Genomic DNA, 15,895 nt, shown 5'->3' on the forward strand with positions numbered 1-15,895 from the left:
GTGTGTGGGGGGGGGACACGACATGAAGGGTGGAAGCCCCGGTAGCTTGTCTCCTTTCTGGTGAAGAATTGGCTTGGTAGTTTGGTCTGCCCTGTTCCCATGATGCACTGGGCCAGGGACAGACTAATTTGCATATAGCCAGGTTCTGAGCTGGGATGGGGCAGTGAGATAAATAACGGTGATGGATCAAGCCCTGATCTTTGGACTGGGTAAGAGTGGTCTGCTTAATTCAGACACTCTGTTCATCACCACCCCCTTTTCTGAATCATGAAGGGTGGAAGCAACACGGGTTGACCAGAAGCTATACGGATGGGATGTGTGGAAAGGGAAGAAGCAGAGGGCCTCATGCCCAGTAGTCTGAAAAACCGGGGCCTAAGCGCAAAAGCTAGCGCTACAATGCACGTAGTACAAATTACCTTAGTTAACCAGCATTTAAAAAGCTGATTATAAGACTGAACAACTCGGGTCAACAACTATGTGATAAGATTGCAGTAATGTCTAAAAACATCTTGTCAACTAAGTGCCTCTACAGTGAAGTAAGCCAACATTTCGAAAAGTGAATTGAGAATGAAACCACGGATGGGTCACAAAGACTAATTTAAATAAACTGTCACATAATTTCTAATTACACAAAGTCCTGTGCCAGTGAAACGTAACGAAACCAAGCTCACTATCTCACTTGCCAAATAAACTCCCGGTACGCTTAAGGGATCAAAGGGCAGAGAGGATTACTCCCCGACGGTGGCTCCGGTCTAAATCAGAAAGCCAAGCGGCCCCAGTGGTGGTGTCTATTTCACGTGAGGAGAGACGCGTGCACTTCGGATGCGCAGCTCTACAGAGGATGGATGCTAACTATAGCATCACATGACTGTGAAAGGCTAAAAAGGCATAGTAGAAAGACGGACTGTATGGAATGAACAGATATATTCAAAAATAGTTACTAAAAGAAAAATTGAAAATTAAAAAAAAAATGTTGATGGGCATGTAAGTTTGGTAAGAAGTATATACAATAGTGGTGTTGATATACTAAAGAGCATGTGTGATTACAGGAGTGACTGTCCAATCAAAAGGCACACAATATATACGTAAACACTGTATGTTGGCGGACAACATCTCAGGTGCATTATGAATCATATTGCAACATTTAATCATTAATCAATGAAGGGTCTTGTTGTTAATAGCATAGGTTGCTGTCCAAACTGATGGCGCACAGTATACATGTAAAACTGGTACGTTTGTATAACACATTCCAAGTACTTAATGGATCATGTGACAGCATATGTTCTGTAATAATGGTATGGTCTTAGTGTTTTCAAAAAGAACAGACGTTCAGAAAAGGCCACATGAAGGAGTTAACAAATCTTTTAAAAACAGTCTAAGCGATCGGTGGATGTAAATTACAAGCTCTTGGCATTGCTGTGGGGAGGGAGGGAGGAGAAATGCGAGACACAGTTGGCGGCTGTGAAAAGTGTGAAGCAGGGGGCGGGGGAGGCGGAAAATCTGTATGCGACTCTGCACTTCTTCATTCTATTTTCGCGGTCAGAGTCAGTCAGAATCGAAACAGTTAACTCTCTAAAAGATTTTATATTATTCCGGAGACCCAGTAAACAACTTTGGGGCAAGTCTGCCGACGTCCCTTTCAGCGCGTGATAAAAGGAATGACAAGGGCGAGCACTGCTCTTGGGACGAGTCTGCTGTAACGCTGATCCAACGACCACTGCAAAAAGACCAATGCTATACTACTCGGGCATCCATCCATTCGGTGTTGCATTTCCAGAGCTACTCCTAACACACAGTGGCCAAAGCAGGATCTGTTCAGCAGTGTTAGCCACTATAACCACTTGCGCGTAAACCAACAAACTCGTGGCACCCGGATAAAATAACAAGCTCTTGGCATTGCTGTGGGGAGGGAGGGAGGAGAAATGCGAGACACGGCCTGGCGGCCGTGAAAAGTGTGAAGCAGGGGGCGGGGGAGCGGATCCCTTTGAAGTGAAGCTAAGCTTGGGCCATGCCCTTGGTGACTAGATATAACCTGATCATATACAACTTCAAAGAATTCAGGAAAGAGTTTATTCGGATCTTTGATAGAAGAAAGGCACAAAGAACCGATAATGAGCTACTGGAGTTAAAGCAATGAAATTGAGAGTTAGACGCCTCTCTGGCCCTATTTAACAAAATGGTAATAGAAACTGAGTGGCCTAAGAATAAAAGAGCAAATGTCTTCTACAGAGGCCTTAAGAGTGAATTGAAATACATCCTAGCACAAATTCCTAATGGACCTACTGAAATCTCAGCATTAGTGGATTTGCTATTAGAGATAGCTTTTTGGCAGACGAAAGGAGAGGAGAAAAGAAAAGAGAATTCTGATCCAGTGTGCTTAAGTTTGATAGAATTAAAACAGAAAATAACAAGGTCACAGTAAGACTGCCTAGTGTGGAATCAATGCAAATAGGCATGATCAGAGGTCCACTATCTAAAGAAAAAAAGGGAAAAGAAAGCAAAATAAACTATGCCTATATTGTGGAGTTAATAGCAACTCTATGAAAATGTGCCCAACAAAACCTAAGATACTGGTGAAGGAAAACTCGCACTAAGAGGATTTGGACTGATGAGTGCAGATTAAGAAACCACTCCTAAAGACCATCTGAAAACAAATAGTTGTAGGCATTGTCCCCTTATCGACTCCTTTCAGTGACATTATCATTTTGACATCATGTCTTAAAAGAGACATCAGTAATGATTGATTCTGCGACTACTGGAAATTTTTGTGACCTTAAATTTGCAGAATGAATAGGATTAAAGGCCATAAGAAAAAACAAGAGTGAAGCAGGGCGAGCTGTTGAAGGCACCAATCTTTCTTCGGGACCCATTGTAAGTCATATTGAACCAGTGCAATTACTATCTCAAGAAGGACAACAAACCGTTATTTAGTTTCATTTAATTGATGCACTGCAATTTCAACTCATATTGGGCTTGCATGTTTGACAGAACACAATCTCACGATTGACGGAGTGCAAGAACAATAGTGATGAATTCTGAATACTGCCAGGAAAATTGTTTTGCAAAATGTGAACCAAATCAAGAGTCAAATGAAGAAGCCCCACTCTGCGAAGGAGGAGCTTCAGGGTGCTTGATACAAACTAATGAGATCCCAGAAGAGTATTGAGACTATGAAGATGTATTTAATGAAGTGGCAGCGGAGAAACTCCGCCCGCATAGATCATATTATTGCAAAATAGAATTAGGACCAGGCTCAAATTTACCCGGCGGTAGAATCTATATTTATTTATTCAATTAGGGCTAGATGAAGGTAGCCCAATATCGGTCGGTAACGGCCGAAATTACCGAATTTCGGCCGTTACCGACCGGTATTGGGCATTTGAGATGTAGGGGCCAAATTTAAGGATTCGGTATACCGAATCGGTAATTTAAGGAATCAGTAAATTACCGATTCCTTAAAATATCGATTCGGTAAATTACCGAATCCTTAATGTAGGGAGCACTCAAGTGAGTGCATTTCTGAGTTAAGGATTCGGTATTTACCACCAACTAAAAGTTGGTGGTAAATATCGAAAACCGTTAAAAAAGCAAATTTGTGCATTTCCAAAAGTGCCATGTGGCAAAGTTACATGCCCTTAGGGCATGTATGTGTGCCACATGTGCACCCATGCACTATTCAGGGGTGCAACAGGGTGTCAATGTGACACCCTGCCACCCTTGTAAGTCTTCCCCCTATTACCGATTCGGTATTTACCGAATCGGTAATTCCCATCAATGAATGGGAATTAACAAATCGGTAAATACCGAATCAGTATTTACCAAATTTTACCGATTCGGTAAAATTTACCGAATCAATACCTACATACCATTTACCGATTCTGAAATACCGAATCTGTAAAATGCGGTATTTTAGAATCTGTAAATTTGGATTACCTACATATGGCCCTAAGTGTTTTATAGATCGCAAACGTGAACCGTTAGGGTATCAAAGCGCTTTACAGGTAAAACAACTTGTAAACAAAGTTCAGAATAGGCGAGATCATAAACAATTACAGGTAGGGATAGACGAACGTGCATAAACTTGGGGGAATAACAGATCAATTACAATATTCCGAGCAGGCGATCATGAGGACACTTTGCAGAGATAACCAGCTATTTATACTTGGAGGATAGGTGATTTACAATATTCAGAACAGGTGATCATGAGAACACTTTGCAGAGATAACCAGCTATTTATAGAAGTAGGAATGGGCGAAAACGGTACCCTAGCGGTGATGGTGATCCTGCATATGGTCACCACTAAAAGAATTGTGTCTAATGTGGTCACTTTTACAACACTAATAATGTTAGTAGCTTGGGATGATTTTCATGTAACATAAGTAGCACGTATTACAAAGAAGGTTGGAGACCCCAGGTCTAAAGGAATATGTTAGAGTGTTTTTAAGAAAACTCATACACTGCCATCTTTTTGAAAATAAAATGTAGTTATTTACTAACTCAATACAGAAGGAGCCCATCTTTACAGTTTACTATGTAACCCCTGTCCCATTTTCTTTACAGGACAGCCCATTAACTTAGCTATATGCTTAAGAGATCCCTACTGTTCACCTCTCTGAATTATCACAAGAGAGCATCTGATGGTAGTGAGAGCATTACACATTTTTTTCATTGTGGAGTGCATATTTGCCCATTCTTCAGTAAATAAATTCCATCTCGTTAAAGAATGTTTTAGGGACAAGATTTGATCCGTCTAGATATAACGGATACTTGATTGAAGGATTTTAATCAGGAACTCCACAATCTTCCTTCCAGTACTACTTCACATTTACATATTCTGGTTAAACACGACACGGAAATATGGAAGAGTGACACTACTGACTGCTCCAATGATGCAGAACTTCTCAATATTATGGACAGTGCAACAACTCGCTATGTAGTACCACTAATCTTGTAGATTATTAGATGTTATTTTGCTCTGTGTCTCCCTCAAAGCAGATTGTAAGAGTGGCTCTGTCTTGTATTCTACTTAACATCTTACCATCCAAGCCCTTGAGAGCCCCAAAGACCACCTCTCTAAGAATAAAAGAGTGGACACAAGGGACTATCAAGGCTGCCCCTTCACAGCCTTTGACTGCATGACCTATTCCTGAATGCATTGCAGACTCGCGTCGATAGTTGTGTTGCGACTCCACAGAAACTGACGAGATCAGCATGAAACACCTATAGATGCCTTTACTGCCCACTTCTCACACGAGAGTGTGGGTAATGTACAGTCATAATCAATATTTACTCAATGCCAAATTACTGACTCAGTATAAATGTATCTATAAATGCAAATTTGGCTCAATTTCCTCTGTGTGCTTTCTCTAACACTCCATATATAGCCAGAGCACAGCTATATGTGATCAAATAAAATTACCCCACAACTCCACTGTGATGTGGGATATTGAGGGCTCCCAAAACCCTCACATCAAATCCAAAGTATTTATTCTTAGCCCTGTTTCAACAGCACAGCAGACAAACTTCACAGAATAACTAAGCAAACCAAAACACATCAAAGTAATGCTGCAAACAACAGCACACCTATAGCAAAAACCTTACAATGCCCTCCACCACTAAATACAGTCACTCATCGCAAGGCATTAGACCGGACAGTACACTCAAAAAACACATTAAACACTTGAAGCCTCACAATTTAAACATCACACATATAATGGTATTTGTTTGTGGTCTCTTGTGCAGTAATCCACTTTAAGTGCCACCATTATAAGTACAGTTGTATCTAAGACCTAAATTGTTTCAAAAAGGTTGCCTTTTGACACAGTAACGGGAACACAACATGCACTAGTCTGTACTTTCCGGCATATCGTGCTTCTTTCCCTCATGACAGCCTATCATTAGACCTAACAGACATAGAAAACCATACGCTTGCCGGATTCCTTAGGTTTGGCAAGTAGTCAACTACAGCTACAATAACAAAACAATCCTAACACCTGATGCGCAGCACTACCATACACTCACATGGTCGATACATAGTACACACAACCTACCACAGGCACTCAAAAAAACTTCAACACTCCATATCTGGCTTTCATCAAACACCCAACAGCATTTATTAGTCAACAAAAAGCCACACCAATTCTTCCAAGTGCACAATAGACAGGACCACCAGTGACCTCCTCCAGTGCCATACAGTTAGATAAGCACTGCCAAATCAACTGCACTCAGAGCATCCTACTATCACTCAAATAAAACTAGCTCAACACAACCTCAAGTGGACATTTACCTGCCTGTATCATGATGCCTAATGAGAAAACATTCTGCACTGACCCAGCAATGAACAATCGACCACCCAGTTGAAAGAAAACAAGCAAAAGCCCTTTGTCACACACATCCATGCACAAGACACTGCAACTCTGGGTAGAGGATGTAGCCTTACGGCTTGAGCAGTCAAACTCAAAGCTGTGGAACGGGGTTTGAGTCACGGCAACAACGCTCAACATCTGTGATTCTGGTCAAATCAGTTCATCTCCCTGTGGCTAACAAAAATTAATGTGTTCATCTGTAATGAAACTGGCGCTCATGTAAAGAGCTCTGATACCTGATATCTTCAGGTCTTGTTTGAGCTATATAAAACTCTAAAAAAACAATATCTTCACCAAGATCTAACTCACTTTACTTTGTCAAACCAGCATCCAATGAAAAATGTCCTAGCTAACGTAATGGAAAGTTTCAATTCTATTAAGGACTCCCATGAACCCCAGTGAAGTGTAGTTTAGAAAAAACGCATGGAAACATCCAATCTTGTCATGGCAACAATGTCCAATCAGGGGCTTCCTAGACCAACATAGTCCCTTTTAAGTGTCCGTTCGCCCTCTTTCGTAGTGCGAAGTCAGCCATCGGATCACCTTCATGCATCTTGTTTGTCTGCAACAGAACCTACAAAGACAAGGACATATTACCATTTGAGCCTTAAATAACCACAGCCTGCAAAGTAAGCAGCAAAGTTGTTAGTGCACAACAGAACCAAGCTGTCCCATCGAAGCCCTTACAGTTAAGCAAGATTACTTACTCAGATATGGGGAGGGATGTCTCTTCTTGGACACTAGGGGGGACAATCCTCACCTCCGAGACCTTAAAAGATTTGAAACTTTCTGTTACATTAGCTAGGACATTTTCCATTTTATGTCAGGACTAGAGGCGAGGATTATGCTAGTTCAATGCTTGCTCACGAGGTGAGCCATGTTCAGCACCGGCTTGAAATACAATCTTTTAAACGTGGAGTCCGAAGACCAATCTTATGCATTGAGGATATCCTCTAAGCGGGCACCAAGCCGAATGCTTTAGAGGCCATTGTCCATCGAGCGGAATGGGTTCCGAAGTGACGGAGGCCAGTACCTGTCTCTTGCATCACCCATCTGACCCATCTAGGTTGGAGATTAAACTGCCTTAAAGGGCTTTCAAAGAGCAATGAGTAGTTGGCATTCCCCAGGAGGACGAATCTCCTCTGTCATCTCTTTGTATGCCTTGAGACATCTGGCCACACAGTTTCGTAGGGTCTGGAAACTCCGGGTAAGAAATCACTCTGGTATGACACTTTGTCTGTCTGAGAAGAGTGAAGGTTACTCCATTAGGAGTAAACATCCTACTTGTGATATCCAAAGTTCTGACATCGGAAACCGCCTGCAGAAGATGAGGCAGAGGAGCATGGCCAATTTGGCTGAAAGCTCCTTTTTGGAGAGAAAAGGTTCAGCTGCCAGGACAAAAACAAGTTGAGTACTTGGTTCACATCTCAAAATGCAGAGTAATGAGGCTCTGGAGGTAAAGAGAGTAGAATACTGCATAACAATCTGCATACCATCAGGTGATCGCCCACCGGAATATATGGCAGAGCGGAAGATGTTTATTGACCTGTACGCCATGCCACTAGAAGCCAATTGCGCGAAAAAAATTCACAACATGCACAACATCTGCGATCAGGAGATCAAAACCCAGTCGCAAACACCAACAAGGCCATCTGCCTCAAGCGGATCTGTATCTCTTGACAGTGCTGTCCTCCCAAGCCATGGAAATGAAGGCTTCAACCTCCTGCGAAAGGCCTGGGACCTCTCATCATACACTAAAATCGGCCACGCCATGAGCCACAGCGAGTACACCAGTACCAGAGGATACAGGACTTTGTCAGGACTCACAAGGAGGGTTGGATGTGGGGGATTAAGATTGGAGAATCCCAGGCAAGTTCCAGAAGAACTGGAAACCAGACTTGCGACCTCCAAAAGGGTGTGATTATAACTAGGTCCGCTGTCTGTCTGCAGACCTGGGCAGTCATTGTGATCATCGCAAAGGGGGGGGGGCATACCCCTTTTCCGAGCACCAGTCCCGGGGGAAGGCATTCGTGGCCACCATCAAGGGGTCCGGCCTCAAGCTGAAAAAGCAGGGAAGCTGGTGGTCCAAATTTAAGGCGAACAGGTCCACCGAGAAGGGACCCCAACAGTTGTTCAATATCGCAAATATGCTCGGGTCGAGCATCCAGAGACTGGAATCTCTGAAGATGCTTGATTGAAAATCCGCCTTCTGATTCTCTCGTCCTGGCAAGTATTCGGCTGTGACCGAAACCTGGCTGGCTAGGCAATACTGCCAGAAGCTTGCTGCTAAGTCCTAGTACCTCCAAGGTAGTTTATATATCGGACCGTCAAAATGTTGTTCATCTTGAGAAGGACACATGACTGCACAGAGTCTCTCGTCCAGCAGTGGACGGCGAAGGATCCCGCCAGAAGTTCTAAACAATTGATATGCAAATTCTGTTCATCGGGAGACCACAATCCTCTTGTAGAGAGATCTCCGCACCTGGCGCCCCAGCCTAACCTGCTTGCGTCGGACTCTATAATCAGATCTGGCGCAGAGCCGAAAATTGCACGGCCGTTCTAGGCCTCCATGTGGTCCAGCCACCATTGGATCTCGTCCCGGGCTTAGCGGGACAGGGAGACCTCGTGGGAGTAAGGATAACCCTTGCGAAGAAAATATGCCTTCAGGCGTTGAAGGGCCCGGTAGTGAAGCAGGTCCAGGAAGATGGCATGGATTGATGCCGAAAAAAGGCCAACCAACCGATCAATTTGGCGGATGGACTCCTGTTGCATGGAAAGGACACGTTTGTGTCGGATCTTGGCCACCTTCCTAGAGGGAAGGCTTAGAGTGGATAAGGTGGAGTTTATTACGAATCACAGAAAAATAATGGACTGAGCGCGCTGCAACAGAGATTTCTTCTTGTTTACTACAAAGCTTAAGCTCTGAAGCAGATCCACTGCCATCTGAAGATGGGCTGATAGCTGGCGGGGACAAAAACCTATTAGAAGGAGATTGTCCAAATAAACGATCATCCGAATGTCTTGAGCGCTTAGGAACTCTACCACTGGTTTGAGCACCTCGGTGTAGCAACAGGGCGCTGAGGAAAGACCGAATAGAAGAGTGGTGAATTTGTAAGTTTGATGACGCCAGACGAACTGGAGGAAGCGTCTGTGGGAGGGAAAGATTGGGATTATCAGATAGGCATCCTTGAGGTCTAAACGAACCATCCAATCCTGAGGACGCAAGACATCGTGGAGGAGATCTTGAGATGGCGGTAAACCAGCCACCCGTTGAATTCAAGTTGGTTTATAACCAGCCTCCGGCCATCATCGGTCTTTTCGACCAAAAATATGTTGCTTATAGACCCCATGGGGTGAGAGGAAAGGGAGATGGCTTCCTTGTTGAGGAGGGATGTGACTTCCTCGTATATCTGAGCGGCTTCTTGAAGTGAAAACTGAATGGGCCAGGGTTTAGACTGCTGAACCGGTTCCCCTAGATAGTCTATGCAGAACCCCTGCACTGTCTGCAGCACCAACACATCCCGCAAGATGGAAACCTAAGCCTGGAAAAAATGTGTCAGCCGCCCCCTATTCTTTGTTGGGAAGAAGGCCGAACACTCACCTGGGCTTAAGATGCTCGCTCCTCCTCTGAAACCTCTGCCCTTGCCACGGCGTCCTCTCGTAGGGTAGAAGTTCCCAAAATGGGACTGGTCCGGATACTGCCTGGAGCCTTGTCCCCTTTGCGATTTCTGGTGGGACTGGAGACCGGCCGAGCGGCCCCTGCCTCTGCCGGCCCCATGAAAAACACGAGAGAACTCTCTCTTTATTGTGGTCTGAGCTTTGTCTAATGACGTGAAAGTGTTCACGAATTTTCCGAGCTCATTAACAAAAGGCTCGCCAAAGAAACCTCCCTGGGCATTGGCGCCCACCTCCAAATCCGCCAGGTCACCCAATTTTGGGTCAACTTTAATAAGAAGGGAGCAGCAGGGCGCGGTGGAACGGACGCAATTTGCATTGCCCAAAAAGATTGTGACCTCTGGGCCCATACTGATAAGGTTTCTGGGGAAATTATTGAGCCAGATTCCTTGCCTCCTCAGCTATGTCCAAGATCTTCGTAATGGGGCCTAGGACATCCAGGAGCTTGTCCTGGCATGCCCTCCATGACCTGACAATCCCTTTCTTGGGATCTCCAAAGAATTTCTGCAGAAAGGTGGCCATGCAGGGGTCATTCTCTGGTGTAAGTGCCACTTTTTCCTCGAGGGAAGGACTGGGGCACTCTGCCTGGAGGCAATTACGGGCTTCCTTCTCAAGTGGTCTACGGATGCAACCCGCCACATGAGTTGTCGGCCTTGGGCCCACTCAGAGCAATGTGGGTGGATGATATTGTCCAGGTCGAGCCTGTCTGATGTGCTATGAAGAGCTTGGGAAGGGGAGACGGAAGCCAAGGTCTGGAAGGGCCTTGTTCCTCATCTGCGTCTCCTGACGCGTTTAGGTCAGTGCTAGGGTCAACTGGCGGAGGAGTAAGGGCTTTCCCTGTGGGAAGGATAGGTTGGCTATCCAGGAAGGCTTGCTTAAGCCTGGCAAAAGCATCGAGATCCACCCCTGAGTCATGGGCCGTTTAGATGGTGGTGGGCCTTGGTGCCCTGGTTCCTCAGGGGTTGAGGGGGGGAGTGGGGTGGTAGATTGGGGTATAAGCATCTCAAAGGCTTGAGCAAACTAGCGAGAGAGCCTCTCCTCTAATGGAGTCATGGCCTCCGCCACCGCTTGGTAAATCGAGGTGTCTACGGCCTCATAAAATGTGTCACCCCAAGGGAGGTCAGCCAGAGGATCCTCCATGTCTAGGTAATCCTTCTGGTATTCCATAGCTTACCAGCTAAGGTAGGGGGTCAAGGACCAAATTTGGGTGTCTGGGTGTCAGCACACCAGGCCTTGAGACAGGTCAAATAATCTTTTGAAGGGCTGGGTGGCACCCTAAAATTCAGGTGCGGATTTTCCACAAATTAAACGGGGTTTAGCCACTAGGGATACAAACACTTTGGTGAAAATTATAAAATTGGGCAGAAAATAACCCTATGGTAAGAGAGCCGGTCCGGGTAGTGTCCCACATAGGCCTTCAGGCCTTATTACTGACCTAATCAGGGCATAGGTAAAACAAGCGAAACAGACTCTGTTCAGAGTGTAATGGGCAACAGAGCACTAATTTCTTTCTCGGGCGGTTGGCTGCTTTGTTCTATGTACAGGAGCCTGACCGCGTTCAGACCCAGACGGGCGTCTTTCTTCAGACCGGCTGCCCTAAAATGAGTGCGAAGCTTGAATTCCCAAAGAATGTGAGGAATTCAAGCACCGCGCTGCACTCCACGTCTCCTCCTACGCCCCCTGGCAGTGGGAGATCAACACGCATCGAGCGAGGCACCAGCAATCATCGCATAGAAGCGAGAAACGCAATTGAAAAAGGAATGATCTAGATATAGCTGCAGCAGCACGCCGAGCGCGGAAAAAATAATACACAACAAGCTGCAAAGAAGTGGGAAAATAGCGCGATGACAAGCGTGCACGCCAAATCTTGGCAACAGCTATTTATAAAGCAATACAGCATGTAAAGCACACAATTCTCGCTAATAAAACAACAAATCAGCACCAAACAGTAGAGAAACAATTAAAGGGTACTTATCTGGCTGCGTAGGAGCGTAGATAGAAGGCGAACGGACACTAAGAAGGGACTATGTTGGGCTAGGAAGCCTCTGATTGGACATTGTTGCCTTGACATCATTGAATGTTTCCATGTGTTTTTTTCTAAACTACCTTTCCCTAGGTTTCATGGGAAACTTAGTTTCTGTTAACCTTTTAATGAGCTGCTATTTGAATAAAGTGAAGAAAGAAGGCATAATCCTTGCCTCCAGTCCTGAATTCGGTTATGGTGCCATAATAATGGCAGAAAGCGATATCGAAATACTATAACATGAAAGGTTGGAGTTAGTTTGAGGGTACTGTAATAGAAACATATGTCTTCTAACCATCTGTTTTTCTTCCTTCTACAAACCCAGTTCACACATTTTATTTATATAGGTTTTAATCACAGAATGACTCAATCCTGACTCATCCAACGAATGTAAAGCCACTTATTAGCAATAATCAGAACACATCAATGCATCAACAGCAAGTTTGTAAATAACTCCACAGCACTCTGGTATAGCCAAGATACAAAACTCAAATAGGTCCCTTCTTCTCCCCCGCTAAGCTACTGAGGCCACTCATCCAGCTTGTTGTCTTAACCTTTATGCCAAAACAATAAACAACAAAACTCTCCCTGTCAACTCATTAACCACATCCCTGCTAGAGATTTTCCCCTGATGTGCTGGACAGCAATAAAAATGGGTGTTGTCATGACGAGCTCAGCTCGTCATGAGCACAGGAGCACTGTGCTGCATGACGAACTGAGCTCGTCATGAGCATGGAAGGGGTTAATATATACGTGATACATCAACAAATGGAAATGATATTATTGTCAAACAGAAATTATTCTTTTTCTTAATTTATTTGATCAAAAAGTTACTTTTTTTGTTGTCATATATATAAATTACAATTATAACAAAATTAATCATTCCGATACAAAAAATCAATAAAGCAGCCCCACCATAACATGATCCAAAATAGTTGCAGAAAAAACACCACCACAACTCACAAACACATCAGGCACACCAGACATACCTCAATGAAGAACAAAGGAAAAAAGGACAATACATCTAACAAACCAAAGTAACAAAAGTCACACAAATATTGGAATCCATCAATTACAAAAAAATCACAGAATGAATGTTTCAATCCATCAATGTACACCAACAAGTAGAAAGCTCTGACGTGCGTTTCGGAGTGGACTATGCGAACAACAGTTCCTTCAACAGGGCGCAGAAGGTACAATTCATTAGGTGGTCAAATCCCATCCAACATGTGTCAATTAAATTGATGCAGAGTGGTGTCAGGGGCTCCTTAGTCACAATGTATTTTGGTACACAAACAAAATTTGATGAACGCGAGTTAACAGAAACCAAAACGGGCTCAGTAATACATCAAAAAGGCTACAAATAAATCAGCGGTGCAATGGAATTGAAGATAAGGTCCATGGTATAACGATGAAATATGTATACCAGGGAGGTCTCCAGACTTAGCGTATGGGGATGCTATATCTCAATCACCGCAAGACAGTGAACAAACCTGATAAGTCCTTCCCCCCCCCCCCCTTTTCTGTATCGAAGTCCTTCTAGAGAGCAGTGGCCGGGGGTCTGTTTGCTTCCGAAAGAGTCAAACCTTTATGCCAACCTAGATTTACCTATGTCCTGCCTCTGTATCTTTACACCCTCTCCAATTCTGTACCTATGGATTTGCCCATCTTGCTCTTCTAAATGCGAACTCTAGGACTGCATTCTGTTATTTCTTAACCCCTTCGACGCTGATGACGAGCTGGGCTCGTCATGAGGTAGCCTCCTGCTACGCTGATGACGAGCCCAGCTCGTCACGTAAAGTGCGCTTTGAAAAATCTCAGCGTACGAGCGGAATTCCGCCCGCACGCATGCGGTTAACTTAGTTAAAGCAATATAATAACGACATAAATACATGGAAATGTTGCCTATTACCACTATCCTTTCGATCCTAGTTTTGGCCATTCCTACAACTGGTGGTTTAGGACATCAACCTTTACAGCTCAGATTGTAAGTTTTTGCATTGTTACCTGGTCCAGGCTGGAACACTATATAACATGAATGTATCTGTTTTGTCTTATATAAGCATAGCACAATGCTATCACTGCACAACAGCAATGTTTCTCATTATACCTAATCAAAATGTGTGCCATAATCCTTTCTCAGCCCAATAAAGTACTAGCATGTAGGCAACAAGTTACACACCAAGATATACTCAATATACTCCTTAATGTTCTCATAGCTTTGGTCGAATTGAGCTTTTGGGCCCTTGGCTCCCAAAAATCACAATGTGCATCTTACCTTATATACTAAAAAGTTCTTGTCAACTGTATACTTAGTTCTTTATTTAACACTGTAAACCTAACTGTGTTGGCTCCATAATTTATAATTCGATAACACACATCAGCCATCTGATCACACCAACTGTTGGGCTTGGAGGACAACTCTTCACACACAGGAATAATTAGAGGACCCTTTTCAGTTTTACTATTACCCACGTGAGTAGTGATGTCAGATCCAGTTTTCCAGCTTTAACCCCAGCTCTAAATGTGTCCTGTGAACAAGTAAAAAGGTGGTTCACAATACAAAGTGAACAAAATGATCACCACTTTATCTCATGGACTGCTATAAATATAAACCCTCCATGCATCAATGTGCTTTTGTTAAGTTTATGCTGTTGAGCATAGCAGCATATTTCTGTAAGTAACGTCAGACCAATTCAGTACAAGTACTTGATTATTCCTCCTTCAGATCAGCCTAGGTGGGGACTGTTAGCTAAGTGGGGATGAGTGGGTGAATGAAGGGGAATGCTGAGCAGAGCAGCTTTGAACAAAGCACACAGACAGCATTACAATATGGCGAGGCAGTGACCTGCTGTGGAAACTGTTGATTGGAACAAAGGGGAATAAGCCAGAAGATTGGATATCAGAGCAGACAAAAACAAGGAGCGAATGGAAAGCGGCCTGGAGGGTAAGAAATTATGATGAAAGCCCATTGGAACCAAACACTTGGAATAAATTGCCCTTACTACTACAGTCCAAGTGCTTGATACTAAACTTAAGCAACGATGACACAAACTGTTTGTACCCTTGGCACCTTGCCTTAAGCACAACGAAACATGCGGAATTAAGATTGCGAAATTAAAATTAGATGAGATAAATAATTTTAAAAACTGAAGAAATAACTGCAAGTTCAGAAATAAACGCATAACGCTTTGCATTAAGCAAATTACCGTTCTTAAACTAGATATATTGTTGGTCTTCCACGTGCAAGGGAGTGCAGCTCCTGCGCACTACTTCCCGGAAACAGGAGTGCGTGGCCGTTGGGAACGACGTCACATGATGTAACGCCCTTTCCCTTTTTTTGCGTGCCTCCCCCACACGCTGTTTCGTGACGCAGAGTTTAACCTACAAGGCAGTTAACTCTGTCAGTAAACTGTGCTGTTTTTTTTTATTTTTTACGCTTAAAAAACAAACTGCCATAATGATGACCTATTGGAGGAAGCGGTGTAAAGTCACGCTGTGACGGGCATGAGGACGTCATATTTTCAGTGCAGACGCCTACCGAGGACATGTTACATCCAAGAGAATTCCTCACTTTATTGAAGAAAAAAAAACGCAAAATGAACTTCCTTCGGGGAACAAGTTTTAGATTTGGCAAGTGAAACTTCACCATCGACCAATGTAAGATAGGTTCACTATATATACCAACAATTGCGGAACCGTAACACCTGTTATATACAGCATTTCTAAACCAAGAACTTTGTTCAAGAGCTAAGTAAAAACACAGTTGTTAACCCCTTCGCTGCCAGCCCCCTGCCCCCCACTCCAACCCAATCCCCGCCAGGCTCTATTT

The 15,895-nt window shown here is 43.9% G+C and overlaps 1 long non-coding RNA gene across 5 annotated transcripts in view; it reads right to left on the reverse strand.

Annotated features, from left to right (window-relative positions):
• The window catches only part of LOC144827060 (uncharacterized), a 175,565-nt gene extending 160,113 nt beyond the window's left edge, over positions 1–15,452 (reverse strand). For 3 of the 5 annotated variants that reach the window (XR_013610006.1, XR_013610008.1, XR_013610009.1), the window contains exon 1: positions 15,273–15,452. This is a non-coding gene — a long non-coding RNA (uncharacterized LOC144827060). Of the gene's footprint in view, positions 1–4,465; positions 6,940–14,538; positions 14,595–15,272 lie in introns of those variants that run through there. The other 2 variants (XR_013610011.1, XR_013610007.1) reach the window with 2 other exon arrangements.
• Between the last annotated feature and the right edge of the window lie 443 nt (positions 15,453–15,895).

This window comes from Lissotriton helveticus, chromosome 4_1, assembly GCF_964261635.1.
Source record: "Lissotriton helveticus chromosome 4_1, aLisHel1.1, whole genome shotgun sequence".
In the NCBI taxonomy this organism is placed as follows: Eukaryota; Metazoa; Chordata; class Amphibia; order Caudata; family Salamandridae; genus Lissotriton; species Lissotriton helveticus.